General features: G+C 41.8%; 1 protein-coding gene across 7 annotated transcripts in view; it reads right to left on the bottom strand.

The window, feature by feature from the left end:
• Positions 1-17,620, bottom strand: part of KHDRBS2 (KH RNA binding domain containing, signal transduction associated 2) — a 2,055,883-nt gene that overhangs the window by 1,047,086 nt on the left and 991,177 nt on the right. The gene's annotated exons all lie outside the window — the stretch shown is intronic.

Below are 17,620 nucleotides of genomic sequence, written 5' to 3' on the forward strand. Positions count from 1 at the left end.
TCACACTTTTAGTTTACAGAAAAGGGCAACCTTAATAAATACTGTGGCCATATGTTACCCTCTCCCGTTGTTAGAGTACTATCTCTGGTATATTAAAGTGCATAATGCTATGTATAAGAAAATAATATTTCATGGTGAAACAGCAAACATGTTAAAATAGATAGCCTGTAGTTAGATGTGCAGTTGTGTTTGCTCTATATAGTTTGTGGTTTTTCTGCTTGATGGATTAACAGTTGTTTTTGTTTCTTTTATGGTATTGTTGGGAGATCACTTATAAGTTCTGTTTGCATTGATTTTCTTTTTAAAACTTTACCTTTTTGAGGGGTACAAATCTAGATGGGGTGTGTAGAGTGCACATAGTCTGTTGTATACTAGGATGCAAGGAATGTCAGCCTTGACTTTGTGTTCATCGAAATTGATAAAATTGAAATTGACTAGGAATAGTCCTTCCAGTCTACATAGAAGTTAAAGTGCTACATAACTCATACCATCTTTAAAAACTGTGCTGCCAATGTCAATCAATGCCTGATCTAGGGAGAGGCCTTGCGATTTGTAAATAGAGACTGTATATGCAGGAGGCAGAGTAATTGTTCTTTGTGTATATACATGTCTCTGAAAAGAAGAAATGGTGCTGTTGAGCATCCTATCCTTTTAACTTCTGAAAGGTTGTCAAAGTGGATGTTGAGAATGATGAATTATGTTGTCATGTGGATACGTCTGGAACCCAACAACTGTACCAATTGCTCAATTGACTAAACCTTGCTCTACATCAAGGTTACATTTATGAATGACTGCAGTTCAGACACAACATTAACATTTTCTCAATCCAGCTGTGTTGAAGACAGATATTTCTAAGCTATTTAGTCATGCTTTTGCTTGTTGACACATAGGGAGTGTCATGCCGTGCACTTCTAGTTTGACTGTGGCACCAATATGCAATATTGGTTGCATTTCTTTTTTTTTAAATGTACGTTCATGCGTCAACCCATGTTCAACTTCTTCGATCACTTCTAGGTAAATGGTAAATTGCTCATCATTTAGCTGTGATTTCAGCACTGGCAAGTTTTCATTTGATTGTTTATATTGATACATGGTATTTTCTACTGCAGTCATTGCTACTTCTGCTTCATTTAGAATGAGTGGTTCTCCAAGTGGTTCTTGGCTTCCTGTAAGAGAAGGTTGACTGCCCTCAGGAGTGTCTTCATCTAGTTGTGCTTGAACTTCTTCCTCTTGTTGGCGTTCATTGTCCAACATTTTTTTTGTATTGCTTGAAATTGGCATTTGTTATACTGCTTTCATTTGCATTGAATGCAGCTTCAAAAGAGTCATGGTTACCTAATAATTCTTATTCTTTTCTCAATGGTTTAAAAAGTTGCAGTAGGGCCTTGCAATAAAGTTTTCTATGTTGAGGAGTTTTAAATGATCATTTTATGTGATTAATTAGGCTGGGTTTGCAAAGTTTGATGAAGCTTCCTTCACAAGCAGAGACAACATTTTTTCATCTGGTTTGAAATTATTTTTGCAATGTAATCATTGATGTACTTGGAAGCTTCATTCTGTTAATGTTGTATGTGTTTTAGGTGATTTGCCTCTCACACTACATTTAACAGAAGCCATCAATCTGTTTACTTGTCCTTTTGCTGAAACTTGTCACGGGAAACCAAGCAGCATTTGGTTTTGTATTTACCTTTGTTTTTATATCTACGTCAGCAGTATTTGGCACACTTATGTTTTTGAAAGCATAACATTTGTGTACGTAGGTCAGTATGTGTGGTTTCTGAAGGGATGTCAACGGATATGCATTTGTGAATGAACTGCAAAAAAGTGGCATCACTGTCATGACCAAATTTAGGAGCATCTTTTATCCACAAAAGCATGTGGATGTGTGGTGCTCCTCCGGATTGATATACATTTCTCCAAAAGAAGTGTTCTGCTTCTCTGAGGGTAGGGTTACTATTATTGCAGATGAAGGGCTGCATAGCAATAAAGCGATGATGAAGGTATCTTGACACATTTACAGGGTCAAGAGAACAGAGTTCCCCAGGCATTTTTATGTCTATTCCTTCTTTATTTTAGTTTGCTATGTATAAGAAGTTGGGTGGCTTAAGGTTCCTTAGCATACCATGTAGATCAGTGTAATGTTGGCACCAGTATTTTTTTGTACCATGCATGTTTGCCAAGAGATTTGTGAGGCTTCACTGCAAAGCATCATCTTTGTCTTTTATATTTTGAAGCAGTTGGGTAGTAGACATGTTAAAACAAATTAGAGTCTGTTTTTTAATGTGTGTGTGCAACGCCCTAACATATAGTTGCTAGTTCACTTTTGAACAGGTGGTGGAATATGTACTCTACATTGTGTTTACATCTGGGGTCTTCAGAATACATTTGTAAAGAATGATATTCTGATCCTGTTATTTGTGTGGATCATTCATCATATCTCCCTCCTTTTCATGTGGAGTAGAGGAAAGGAACGTTATTTAAGTAACTTTGGGTCTCACCCTAAGTTACTAGGGGAATCCAGACGTGGACCCCTTGCTCACTATTCTTAGAGAGGCACAGATCCACCCTACTGATGAGGTCCAACCAGACTGAAACACGTGTCTGGGGTTTCTGTTGGTACTCTTGTTCAGAGGAGAATTGCCTAGCATTTCGGTGCTGGACTGCCCCAGGGCAGGACAAAGACTGATATGTTTGGGACATTTCTTCTCTGTGAAAGATAGTGAGCTAAAGACTCTGGGTAAGTCTCTCGTAACCAGGACTAAAGTCTGGCAGAGGGACTCCCAGGACCCCCCTTGTTAATTTGCATATTTAAGTAACTTTGGGTCTCACCCTAAGTTACTAGGGGAATCCAGACGTGGACCCCTTGCTCACTATTCTTAGAGAGGCACAGATCCACCCTACTGATGAGGTCCAACCAGACCGAAACACGTGTCTGGGGTTTCTGTTGGTACTCTTGTTCAGAGGAGAATTGCCTAGCATTTCGGTGCTGGACTGCCCCAGGGCAGGACAAAGACTGATATGTTTGGACATTTCTTCTCTGTGAAAGATAGTGAGCTAAAGACTCTGGGTAAGTCTCTCGTAACCAGGACTAAAGTCTGGCAGAGGGACTCCCAGGAACCTCCTTGTTAATTTGCACCCCTTTTCTCCAACATGCTGATTGGAGATCTTTTGGCTTGATGCATTTGATATGTTTCTAATGCATAATCTATGTTGTCTTTGGAGTGCAGTTGGTGAATTGTATATGTCTTTGGAGTGCAATTGGTGAATTGTATACTATCCAAAACATTGGCTGCAATAAAGGAATCTATACACATTCAAAATGGCCAGTTGGTTAAGAATCATGAATTATTTGGGTGGTTTCTCTTAAATTCTCTTCTATGTTTATATCTTTGTAGTATTCATTGTAGTATTCATTGTTTTCTTTTAGATATTGTAGGGCTTTTCTAACTTTGTTTAAGTCTACTAGTCATTGCCAAATTTTGTTGTCTTTTGTTGGTACACCATTAAGAAGGGTAATCAGAGATTGATCTATTGGCCATTGCACTCCTAGAGTTTCTACATTATTGTTAAGATTTATTGGCAAATATACTACTTTGCCATGAATGTCTTTTAATAATTAAGGAGACAATTTGGCTGTTTTGTGTTGAAGGCGTATCATAGCTTGAAATGTGTGTAGTTTGGATTATAATGCTCTCATACAAATTAAGTTGTTTAAGAGTTTTTTGGAAGTGGGACTATTTCCAAGTTATTAGTGGCAGCACCTGATAGCATTTTGTTATTATCAAGCTCTGTATTGCAGTATGTGCAAAGTATTGAGGGTCACTTATTTTGCATTTATTTTCTGTTATGAGATATAAAGCTAATTGGAACCATTGGGATTCCTCATTGTCCTCTATTTTGTAACTCATATCTAGAAGTAAGTTTTTGCTCTTTTTATAAAAAGTTTAGCGGCAACATACACATACTTTGGTATACTGATGTGCTTTTAAACTTTGTTATTTCCTTTTTGTATGTGTTTGCTAGAAGTTTGTTGTTTTCGATAATATTTTCTAAATTTACTGAATTTTCTAAGTCATCTTCACTTCCAAAATATTCACTTTGGATGTGAGAGTAAGATGTAGAGTTTTTGGATGTGATTGGTGGATGGCTGTGTGACTGCTTGAAAGTAGCCAATGAGGGATTGCTACAAAGATTAAAGTGGAAAGGGAAGAAGGGCTGCTCTGTGTTATGGAGTCAGTGCAATAGTTCACGGACAGGGAGTGCCAGATCTGGGCCTTTTAAGGATGCCTGGCATAGAAAGGGGACTGGGGGATTAGCCAATTTGGTGTCCTGATTGTGTTTTATAGGAAGAAAGGGTAGCAGTTCTTTTCATTACTGTGTAGGGAAAATGGCTGTGGTTGATGACATGAGAAGGTTTACTGTGTGGATGGTAGGAGATTCTTGGATGCTTAGTCTGAAAAGGTACACCAAAATGTGTGGCATTTCTGGTAACATTGGATTGGAGGTTTCTTGGTATAGTGTGCCTGGTCAAAACTGTGGGAGTTTATTTGTATTTTGCAAAAGTATGTCTCATTTTCAATGTCCAGATTTCAGTGTTGTACATTGTGGAGGACATACATTGGGATACATTAGTGCAATATCTTTGCAGATTGCATTGAAAGATATCCTGCAAGTATTAATGGAAATATTTCTACATGGAAAGATTATCTTTTCACAAATACATCCTTGGGCAGTCTGGAGATGCACCAATGTGTTTTTTCCCAAACAAGCAGCAGGAAGGCACCTTGTAAACAAAGGTGTATGTACGTATTTTAATGGTGTTTGGTTGACATCTTTTGCCAATGAGAAAATTGTGCCAGATTGCACACAATGTTTTTAGTGATGGCATGACTTTCACTGATTTTGGAACTCAAATCTTTCTCCAAAACATTGAAAATGCACTCAGAAAGTTCCTGTAAAAATGATTTATAGGGCATGTGAAAAACTTTCTAAGTAGTTGTAGGAAAAAAAGTCTAAAAAGCACAAAAAACTGAATAAAAATAAAAAAGTACTTTTAAGAGCCACCATTGTACACTAAATTCTTCAAAGTAAGTGTAAACCTCCCCACCCCCTTGAATTAGGTGTTCGGTCTGCGGATGGCACATGCCACATCCAGGTCTTTTGTGGATGCCACACATGGAAATGGGACTGTGCAGCCCAGGGGATCAGCCAATCAGGTTTCCTGGGTGTGGTATGCAAGGAGAGAGGCTGGCAAATGCTTTGTTTTCTTAGAGGACTGCAGATAGCTATGGCTATGTCTTTCAGGAGGCAGAGTGTGTGGATTTTTGAGACTCATGAATCCATTGGCTGAAGGTGTATGCTGAGCACTGTGGAGTGGCTGAAAATCTTGAATTTGATGATTTTCATGTAGAATGGTATGGAGTGTGCGGCATGAAGTGGATGGACTTGCTCCCATTTTGTGTAAATTTGGTCACACTGAAACATTATCATTGTTCATTGTGAAGGGAACCGTTTAGGAGGTGTGACTGGAATTTCATTGCAGTTTGCAATGAAGGAGACATTCAGAAAATTTAAGGAAATGTTTCCCAATTCAAGAATGATTTTTTCTCGCATTGCCTAGAAACAGATGTGGATGTGCTCGAGTTTATTTGGTCAACAAATGGAGAAAGCGAGGCACAACGTCAACAAGGCTATGTGTGCATTTATGGGAGATTCTGGTATGACATTGTTCATTATGAAAATATTAAATTTGACATTGCCAACATTTTCCACACAAATGTAGTACATCTTACTGATGCAGGTAATCAGATATTTCTGCAAAACATTCAGAATGCTTTGAAGCAGTTTTCAGTACATGCAAATGCATGGAAACACTGGGAAAACAAAATGCCTACATTTTTAAAGTAATAGTTCTGTTTAGTACAATGTTCTTTAGTTTACTTTAAAAATTGAATTCAAATTATAAAAGCTAAAAATACAAAAAAGGTTCTTTTCAGAGCCACAATTTTCCCACGCAAAAGAGTTAAATTGTTTTTATGCCACCAGCACACGCTTTTTGGGATGTACGTGGCCTACAGCGCTCTCCGCAGACTCCACAGGCTGCGGAGCGGCCTGTAACTTTTTTTGCAGGTTCTATTTTTCAACTGTGAGGTTGGAGGTGGAGAGAGGAAGATGTTGGGTGGACCTTAATCAGGTAGGGGGCAGTATTTCTTGTGCTCCTTGACCGCACCTCAAAAGTACTCTTAAACTGCTCCCCCCTACAGAACGGTGTGTCGCAGTAAATACCCAGTACCCTCTAAAGGTAAGAGTCGTCAGTGTAATGTATGGCTGGCAAGGCTTCCACTGGGTTCCTCTGCCCCACATGGGTGCCCCTTGTGGTGACAGGAGCAGATGATGAGGATGAGTTACAGGGCGTGAGCCTACTCATCCCTGCATTTCTCACAGCTCCCTTGTGATTCAACTTGAGGTGGTGCCACATGGAGTTGGTCCCGTAGGAGTACAGACCTGGTTTTCCATGACTGAGTACAACCTTGCACTCGTTGCATCGAACCATGTCTGCCTGAGCCTTTGGTACACCCCCTACGGTGGTAAACAGCTGGCAGACCCAGGACACATGACGGGAGCTTGAGAGAGGGACTTCCAGTACCTCATCTTCACCTTCAAGTTGATCCTCCTCTGTATCTCCATGCCTGTTCCCCTCCCCAGGCCCTCCAGATGGTGGTGGTTGGGGAGATGCAGTGGCCATAGCAGATGCCATTCTGGTCTCCAACAAGCACGGAAAACCAACACGTGCTCTCTCCTGGACCGCCAGATTGAGAATGAAGACCTTCAGAGGGGCTGTCCATGAACTGCGCAACTGTCTGCGGACTACCAAGCCACAAATGGGGCTTAGAAAGTTGTAAAAAGTTGGCGGATCGACTAAGACACAGTCTAGGAGCTATGCAAGGGTATAAGTTTCACCTTGAAACACCCTAGATTAGCCAAAAATGCAGTTTTAATCAGTCGGCGAACGCATCCATTACGCTCTGCATGGGTGTGGTCATAGGGACACGATGGCTGTCCTGCGGACACCTTTTGGGCAGGAGCCAATGTGTGCATGGGTGCCAGTGTAGCAGCGCAGGGGCAGAGTCCCCAAACAAATTAAAATTGTGCCACGTGCGAGCGGACATGTCCAGACAGGTGCGGTCTCTGGGGCACAGTGAGATGAGGTGCGCATGCTCTCCACTGTCTGCAGGACAGGGGCAGGGTCCCTGAACTAATGAAAAGTGTGCCACATGAGAGCAGATATGTGCAGACAGGTATTCTGTCTGGGGTCACAATGAGATGAGGTGCGCCTGTGTGCGCCACTGTCCGTGGGACAGGGGCAGAGTCCCAGAACTAAATTCACACAAGCTGACATGTCTGGACAGGATCTGTGTCTGGGGGCACCTCCATTTTGGATACAGACATCCCGGGCAGTCGCAATGTCCACACACTCATAACTGGGCTTTTAAACTGGCAGCAAGACAGTGCACACACACATATTTATTGAAAAAAATACATACTTTCAATTAGCAAAGAGATGGGGAATCGGAATGGGAAACATACCTGGGAGAATTGGGATTTTCTATACAATGTTCAGGAGGGGAGGAAGGCAGTGAGATGTCATCATAGCATCTTTCATTTACATTCAGGGAATTTGATGTGGATGATTGGTTTGGATAAGGTGCACAGGTACAGATAGGGCAGTGATAGCGAACATTTTCCATGACATGATTTTTCACAAATGTGAACAACTGCATGAAATTATTATTCAGTTCATCCATTTTTGATGATAACTTCGTCATTTCATTATGTACATTTGTGGTTGGGGCTCTCTGTGCAAATCTTCAGCTTCGTTCAAATGGAATTGGGCCCTGTTTCCTTATCACCACTATGTACTGTTGAAAATAAAATCATATTATAGTGACATTTGAACAAATTATAAGCTGTTTTCTTCAGTAATTTTGTCTTTGGGGAGATATTCCTCTAACCATTCCCGTGTACATGCCATTTCTGTTAAAAGAAAACAATAGTGCTATTTCTTATAAGTTATTTATGGATAACAAATGGTAATAATAGAGAAAGAAATACAGTGTACTTACTATTTTCTAAGAGCTTCTTCTGAAATAAGTGACAGGTGTTTGTCAGTCTGTAAGCAGGGTTGCACTGACGTGAGACTGTGAGGTGTACTGTTAAGCTTTGTGTGTGCTGCATTTCATTATATTGTGCAATAAATTAAACCATAGTTGTAGTTTTTTTAAGTAGAGCTTTCCTATAAATATTTATTTTTGGGTGTAGTACATAATATCTATTGTTGTTTCATGTATATGTCTTTGTTGGTTGCAGGATACAACATTGTAAGAGAACCCATATGCTTTTGGGTATTGTGAATGCTGTCAGAAGTCTGCAGACATTTTTGCAGGCTGTGGACTCTGCAGCTATGATGGTGGAGTCAGCGGGGTCAGTATGATGTGAGGGGCCTGTAGAACATTAAGGGTATCCTGGTTCATAGGTGATGCCATGATGTCATCAATGAAAACTGTGATCTCATCTTTGATGTCCTGGGTGTTGGTCTTAGCAGTGTATGGTGGTGGCACGAGTTATGGTTGATTTACCATAACTGGCAAATTTCAGGGTATTTTTCTCGATTTTACTTGTAACAATAATGTCCCTTTAATTAAGCCTTTTCACTGAATTTGATAGGTTTTTAATAGTACAACTTAACCATAACGTCCCTTTAACAAAGTGTTTTCACTGAATATATACATAGTCTTGATCAATTAATGGTTGAAGGTTGTCATATAAAAACCTTTTATTTAAAATAAAGTATTTGAAAACGTTTTTGGCTTAATGTAAGTGCTCAAGTTGAAGCTGTAGTTATTTTCTCTGCTGCCTCTAGCAACAGGCATTGTGATGTCACATCTGCACTCTACTACATTGTTCGAATTACATTGGTGATGTAATTCACCTATCATATCTGATAAGTGATGCGACAACTAGACTGCAATAAGACATTCATTTGCAGGTTTATAGTCAGATAAGTGACTGCCATGAAGTTTACGTCTAGTAGGTATAGATATTGTGAGGGCAAGTTGTCATATTTCAACAGTATGATACTTTTGATCTGGTGCCAGGCACATATTGACATATCATTCATTACTGGACATGACTCGGTTTGGTTGCAAACATACGCTGCTTAACTCTTTTTGAGGATGCAGTGTGTAATAAACATAGATTGCACTTATTTGGCCGGCTTGTGACATTTACATATGACTTGATGAACTTGACTTAAATTATTAAGAAAATACCCCTTGGACTGCACCAGTGAAAGATGTACTTGTCCTGCAAATGGGAGGTTTTTACAGCCTTGCTGTAAATTTCCCACATCTAATTTTTACTGTGGTGCTATATAGTTCACAATGAGGCACATTTTATGCTCATCGCCCACTAAGTTGATGTAAATCACTTAAGTTTTCTCCCTAGCTTTTTCATTCTATTTACCATAAAAAAGAAATCCACACAGTTGTGACAGACAAATATTTTTTGCAAGGGTGAATTCAAAATGATGTTCAACTTTAAAGTATGTACACAATAGCATAAAGACAAGCTCGCTTCGCTGGCCATTCGGATTAAGGGCATAACTCTGATTGCAAGTCTTGTATTAAGTCTTTACTTTTTGGTCAATATAATAGGCATATGCAAGAAAAATACCTAATGGCAGTGGTAGTTATGAGCCCTTCGCTGTTGTTGTTGCAAAAATAGAATTATACATGAGCACTTATCAACTACAGTGGTATATTCTTTCAAGGTGCTTCAAGTGACATATAATGGACATCTAGAGTGGGGCTTGAGCAGTCAATGGTTCGACCCATAATTATTTTCCACCCCTGCACTGGCCCCATCACCCAGTATTGCAATAGGGAGAGAGGAGAAATCAGGGATCTATACAGATCATAAAAAAGACTAGTTTCCCTCTCTCCGTTTCCCACACCAACTGAAAAATGAGAATGGGACAATAAGCCCCGAGACGGTGGGTCATTACCGCCCAAGGTAATGCCCCCGGCAACATAGTTACAGGCCCAAGCGTAGGAAAGGCCTTCATGATGGCACTGGGGGCATTACTGTGGGCGGTAATGGCCCGCCGACTAGTGGCTTATTGCCACTAGTACCCCAGCCCATTAGACCGGGAAACTAATGTTTTTTTTTTGCAGCTGCGAGAAGTGTTGCGCTTTGCATCCGGGAAAAAAAGGGGAAAAAAGTAACAAAAAAAAATGGCTGTTGCAGACATAAAACGTAATCTGTTTTCTGTTTCTGTGGCGGCCATAGTAACCAAAAATAAATGCTGCCATGGAATGGGAGAAGGGAGCACGCATAGTTCCTTCTCCCTTTCCATGGTGGCCATTCACTTACGTTGAAAAAAAATAAACAAAAAAAATAGACACCTTGGAAAAGGCAGAAGGGACTACGTTAGGTCCCTTCTCCCTTTCCATGGTCGCCTGAAAAATAAATGAACAAAGAGTGCACCCGGTGCACGATGCACGCAAGTGCGTCCACAGGATTACACTCTGGAATAGCTCAGAAACGAGACATTCCACATGGAGTGTATCATGTGGATTTTCCGCGCTGGGTACTAATAAGGAATATGTGACAGAGCAATCTAACATGATGCAGCGCATTATGAATTCCATAATCCCATGCCAGGGAGTCACAGCACACAATAGAGCATTCAGAAGCATCCATGCACAAAAAGGTTAGTGTCACACTTGCCAGAGGTTCTCTAAGCAATTAATTTAATGTAGGTCCTGCTTATAGCCTAAGAGCATTTGACTCATTATAAAATCCCTCAGATAATATTTGTATCTGACAATACTGATTGTATCATTCAATAACACCTTCTCAAATCTATTTATGAAAATATGAGATGCCACTAGATAATAGCAAATAAAATATAATATGTTAGTGTGAGTCATTGTAATTTTTTGGTCAAAGAACAAATAGCGATCATGATTATTATGCAGGTCTCACTTGTGTGTCACTCTCTTTATTTGTACTTTTCCATTCTCAAATGAGGAAGTACTGCCAAATCCAAATTCCTGATGGTTCACTTATATAATGATATAAACAAATGTGTGTAATATACTACTGCTCTTAGATCGAAGGTGTTTGTAATGGATGAAGATGGTCTTAGTCAATAATGCATAATTGCCATATTTAAACAAATCCTGTTTAGGCGTTGTTTACAGTGATATTTCTGAAATTGTCCGTTTTCCTTCTTATGAGTATGCTTCCAAACCATTCCTTCATAATCATAAAACATCTGTTTAAATACACTTTCTGAGAACTGAACTTTTCTGATAGTACTCTTTAACAAACTGCTTTTTTTACTAAATGAGCACAGATACTAACCAAAGGTATAGCTATATACTACAAGATTGTGCAAGTACCTTGCATTGAATGTAATCATTTGAAAGCCAAATGTGAAAAAGTTGGGATTACACGTGCAATGCTAATACGTTTGTCAAACAGGGGAAGTTAAAGACTTTCAGAAAATATTCTTAGGAATGTACTAGTGGCCGCTGCAGACTTGCCTCCTCTTTAAATCTGATGTTACATATATGTGGCTATGTGGAAAAAGGGGTGTGTTGTGAGAGTACAGGAACAACACTTAAGGAACACCAATGAAAGCATTTTTAGATGTGTATTAGTGGTGTCAGGAGGCACCCTGGTAGTGGGAATGAATGCTAATTCTGTTCCTGGTTGCTGCCAGAGCGACTGACTAAAAACGCCATGCAAACTAGCTCTCTTGTCATCTGCCACGGCATGTCGCGTATGACTACGTGACATTCCGGCAATGCAGAAGTCCATTGCAGTAGTCACCTACTTAACAGACCAAAAAGGACGGCGTGGTTCTTCTGAGCGTCTGCACAAGTAGAAGCTTCTATTATCTTCTGTGTTGTTATTCTTATTTGGACAATTGGATTACCAGCTGCCGACCCGGTCACTATGTGGATATTCTTTGGGTTTGTCCCTTTGTCTGTACCTTGACGATTGGATTACTAGCTGCTGCCCTTGACCGCTGTGTGGATTTTTGTCTGATCTACCCTTCTGCTGTCACAACTTGACTATCAGATGTCCTTTGGTTTCCTTGCCTGTGATTCTGCATCAGTATTGGATGGTCCTGTCCTTACCTCCTTCTCTGCCTGCTTCTTCTGATTTTGCATTTGCATCCATAGACCACTTTCTCCCAGAAACAGATAGGCAGGGAATGGTTTGGTGTGTTGTGACCAGGAATTCCCATTGAGAACATCCAGTAAGACATTGTTACTTTTCATACAACCTTGAGTGGGAAGGATTGCAACCTCCTGACCTTCAAACCAAGCCCACTGCCTCCTGTGTTGCTTAATCACAGAGGTGGTGCTCTCTGTGGGTTGGTCAGTGGTGTTATCATGACCCCTGGTGAGCGGACGGCACCAGGGTCCTGACAGTAGAGATCAAAACAGACACACCTGGGGTGCCAATGAGTCTTGCATGCTGTGATACAGCACAGTCCGAATGTAACTTTGTAGCATATCCCATTGTGACATAGGTGAATCAGAGATTGCTTTTCCATGCTTCTTCAGGCCTGATCTCGAGGCGTTGTGAAATGATGATAGCATTCGCTTCTGATGTACACTTTGTGCACATTTCCCATCTGGGTTTGATTGTCTCAGAGGTTGGTTGCACTGATTTTCTACAGTAAATTTAAATACACTCTACATATATTGATAAACAGAGGGATGCTGCCCAAGAAATCAGGAGAGCTACAGATTGCAGATCCCCATTCAAATGGCAAAATTATACTTACCAATGCTTGTTTTTTTGATTTTGCAACAGTGCAAATGGAATCAGAACAAATCATGAGCCGCAATGAGTCATTTGTCATGTTCTGCATTGCAATGTAAATGTCACGTCGTAGCAAAGCCCTCTGTGACCTATGCAGATGGGATTATGCTCTTCTATGCTGCTTCAGGCTTCACTTTCAAGACTCCATTGTGATTATTATCATCTTAAAGAGAAGCCAAAAATGATGTTGATTGTCAAACAGTTCCAAACCTGTGCTGATTGATCGCTGAATCAGTCATCCCACGTGGTTCTGTGCACTGACATTCTACAGTAAATGGAGATATGCTCTGTATGTACTTTGACACCCAGGGGTGTTGTACAAAACATCATGAGCATTGCAGGTTGTAGATCCCCATGTAAAAGGCAAAATTAGCTGCACTGAGTAGTCTGTACTGTGGTACAGTGCAATTCTAACCTTACTTTACAGCAGTGCCCATTGTGCCGTATGCAGATGGGATGATGCTTGTCTATGCTTCTTCATGCATCAACACCATGATATTTCAGTAACAGCATTCATCTCCAATACACACTTGGAGCAGCATTTACATTTGCCCAAGGAGGTCTGTGAATTGACTGTCTACAGTAAATTGAGATAGTCTCACGTGTATCAAGACACCCAGGAATTATTTGAAATTATCCTTTCAGTGATCATTCTGCACTGGTTTGGAACTGCTTGACAAGCAACATCATGTTTGGCTTCTCTTTAGGATAATAATAATCACAATGGAGTCTCTTTATTTTGAGATCTCTTTTGAAATATACACCACTGTTTCATTTCTTACTTCTCTTTACAGTAGTACTATTAAATGATTTGAAATTCTATGTCAACACTGGAGGCTCACATTATGCTTCTCTTTCTTTATTACAAACATGTGAAGAAAGCTCAGCAGCAAGTCTTTTGAGCACGTGACCACAAGTAACCAGTATGTAAATAATGTGCATCAAAATAATAACAAACACATAAGAAAATACAGGACTCAATCCATTATCTTGTGGACAAAACAAAAACTGGATTTCCCAGGAGACTTCACTAGAGTTCACCTAAGAGGTCATCTACACGTGACATCAGTCCACCAATAGATAAACAGATGACCTCATAAATGGTGCTGAACATGATGTAACTTCCTCTTTCTTTGCTGCTCACAGCAAGAGATAAGTATATTTCATGTTCTAGCACTATTTATGACATGTCTGCATTTGTATTACCTTATTTTAGGTTTTGTTTTGTTTTGGTTTACTGTATTGCGGCTGTTCGTGCCTACATTCACTCCTTGCTTTAATTAATTCATATTGCTAACTCGTTGTTCATCTCCAACGCCAGATGTTTCCTGCTGCTGTCGGAGAAGGCTGTAATCATGCGCGGCATCATCTTTCTCTAATCAGCTTTCCTTCATGCTGACAGGCGGGTCCACTTCAGCGGACCGTCGCGTAATCTTGCGCTTGCTTCATCGGCCCAGCAAGTTTTCTCAGAGGCCCATGGAAGCCGTGGAGATTAAGTTCGGCCCGCGCCAATGCCCGCTGCCACCAGGAGGAGCTTGCGCTCTCCTCTGGTCCTTTTCTCAGCTGTCTGGCACTCGCAAGCACATTTCCGTTGGATATTACAACGGTTTTTGCAAACACGAGCACTAGAAGCCTCTACCATTCCTTTTCTCTTCATTTAGCCTTGCTAGAGGCATATAAAAAAAGGATCTCACCTTCATTGTTGTTACTAGTGGGCAAGAGCAAAGTCGTTCAGTAAACCCACAGTTAAGAGTGAAAGGTGCACTTTACGGAAATCATGGCAGCACAGTACTCCCCTCAGGAAGATCAGGATTGGTCTGAGTGTGAGGAGGATGCATGTTATATTGATGAAGTAGCAATGGCAAGAAGCCTTCAAAAGGTGCTGGGATCCTCTGTTGAGACTAGCATTAAAAAGTTTGTATCTGAAATGCTCCTGCCTATACAACAGTGCCTAAACACTATGGAGGAGCGCATACAAGAGACGTCCCTGCCAGGGAGAAAAAAAGACCCAAAAAAGAAAGCACCTTTCAGAAGGGGGATGTATTCCGGCTTGTAAGAGGAAAGACTCTCCGACCCCCCTAGCCAGCCTGAACCAGCCACTGCTGCCATATCGGACACCTTCTCCAGGCTTAAAAAAGCCTTTATAAACAGGAGGAAACCCCTTCCCATGATGGACCCTCTTACCCCAAGGAGGAGAACAGGGGTACTTGGCCCTCAAGCCCGGAGGGATATCGACAGGGCATGGACGACGAGCAAGGCAGAGGGATGTATGATAACGATGATCACTTCCACACCTCCTCAGATGAGGACATTCAAACTGTGGGTTCAAGACCCTCAACCTCAGGGATTGCGGCAGCCCCCATCACCAAGAAGATAGTCGGGGAACAGCATTCTTCAAAGGAGATGTTTACTCCCCAGGGTCTAGTACATGCCAGATCCATTGACTGGGAGCCGTTATTCAGAACAACGGAATATATTATGGCCAGGCTGTGCAAGCCCCTGGATAAAGATGATAGAGCCAGACTCAGGTCTGAAATCCCATGCCCAGAAACCCTGGGCAAAGTAGCTCTGACTCTGGAGCCAGACTCCAAAAGGTTCATTTTTCTAGGCAAAAATGTCAAAGATAAAGGAAAGGCATCGACCGCGCCTGGAGGTACTGCCAGGACAAGGTCCTGGACATCACTGGTCCTCTGGCAAAAATATTGGACCTGCCATCGACACAAGCAATCCCATTGACCCGGTGATTCTCTCGGATTGGGCCCAGCCAGCTCTCTGTCTACTGGGAAATGCCAGCTGTGCCATATCAGCCGAGCGACAAAAAGACATTCTTTGTAAGATTGACGCCAAGTTGAGTGAGCCAACCGACACCGAATCCAGCGCTGCTGCCAAGGGTTTACTTTTCAGGGATCCTTTTATGATGGAAATGTCAAAGATTGTCAGCACCTTCACCGCATTGGACAAGGCTCAGGCCTCCATCAAAAGAGTCTTTGCCTCAAAAATGTTCTCCTGGGCCGGACGAGGTCGAGGTCGCTTCTCCAGAGGGTATTCTTTTGACAGAAGACTTAAACACTCCAGGGACCAGCACAATGCCTGGCAAGAGCGCACAACATGTTCTTTCCTTCAAGAGGGTGCTGGAGAAGAACTTAAAATATCCAGCCCAGCAACAACCCTCAGGTCAGTGTACTCATAGCAGCGCCAGCACCGCAGACGACCAATAGGAGGGAGGCTAGCTATATTTGTGCAAGCTTGGTATACCTTATCAGGGGATACTTGGGTCAGGGACGCAACTTATAGTCTGCGCCTAGAGTTCTTCGCGCAACCCTTTCAAGCATATCGCCCCACCCCTAAAGTAATGCCTGAAGTAGATGGGATAGCATTAGACAGCAAGATACGCAGCTTAAATCAGAAACAAGCAATTAACTCCTGCTCAAATCAGGGCTGCTTCTTCAGCCCCATATTTCTGGTACGCAGAAAGCAGAAGGTGTGCCCAGTGATAAATCTAAGAGCTCTAAACAATTTTATTGTCTACCACCATTTCAAGATGGAAGGATTACACATGTTAGGGACATCTTGAGACCACACAATTGGCTCATGCTTCTGGATTTGAAGGATGCCTACCTTGCAGTGCCCATACATCAGGCGTATGTAGCTTATCTAAGGTTCACCTGGGGAAACCAAGACTGGGAATTCACAAGTTTACCTTTCGGGCATTCCTCGGCTCCTTGGGCTTTTAACAAACTCCTAAGACCCCTAGTTGCTCATTTAAGAGAACAGGGAATCCGGCTAATAGTTCATCTGGATGATATTATTTTCATGGCTCAGTCCCAAGTGCTGGTAGAACAGCAGACCAGTCTGGCCATAGACTTGTTACACAGTATCAGCTTTCTCATAAAATGAGAGAAATCTATTCTTCGTCTATCCAGTAATCTAGAATTTCTGGGGTTCATAGTGGATTCCCATAATTTGCAGCTCCGTCTCCCAGCAGCCAAGATACACTCCACCCGATGGGAGATTTGCATACTCCTGCAGAAGAACCTCATATCTCTTCTAGAACTAGCGAGAGTAATAGGTCTCCTATCCTCCTCCATCCAGGCAATATTTTCTGGTCCCCTTCACTACTGAGAACTACAGAGGTTGAAGGGTCAGCACTTAAGGCACAGTCTCTCCTATTCTCAGCACCTGACACTCTCGCCACAAGCGAGAACGGAGCTCATCTGGTGGCTCAAGCACATGGAAGCCTGGAATGGCAGAGCGATCTTCGGATCCACCCCAGATATTGTCATTGAGTCAGATGCCAGTTGCTCCAGTTGGGGAGCGAGATGCGGCTCAGTAGCCAATGGGGGGCTTGGTCTCCCCAGGAGCTAGAGAAGCATATAAACTGCCTAAAGCTCCTCGTGGGCACTTTTGCGGTTCTCTCCTTTGCCAGAGACAGAGCAAGTTGCTCTATCTTGCTAAAAACGGACGTTTCCACAGTAAGATACATCAATCATTTGGGTGGCACCAAATCATGGGCTTTGCGGAACTGGCCAAAGATTTTTGGTATTTCTGTCCATCACAGCGGAATATCTCCCTGGTCTCAGGAACGTGGTGGCAGACTGGCACTCCCGCTATTACACCGTCACCAGCGACTGGAGGCTCAACAGAGACATCTTTCTCTGCCTCCAACAAATTTGGGGCCTCATGTCCAAGGATCTCTTCGCCTCCCGCCGCAACACTC

The sequence above is a fragment of the Ambystoma mexicanum genome, chromosome 4p, assembly GCF_040938575.1.
Source record: "Ambystoma mexicanum isolate Mex_15411 chromosome 4p, UKY_AmexF1_1, whole genome shotgun sequence".
NCBI classification, from domain to species: Eukaryota; Metazoa; Chordata; class Amphibia; order Caudata; family Ambystomatidae; genus Ambystoma; species Ambystoma mexicanum.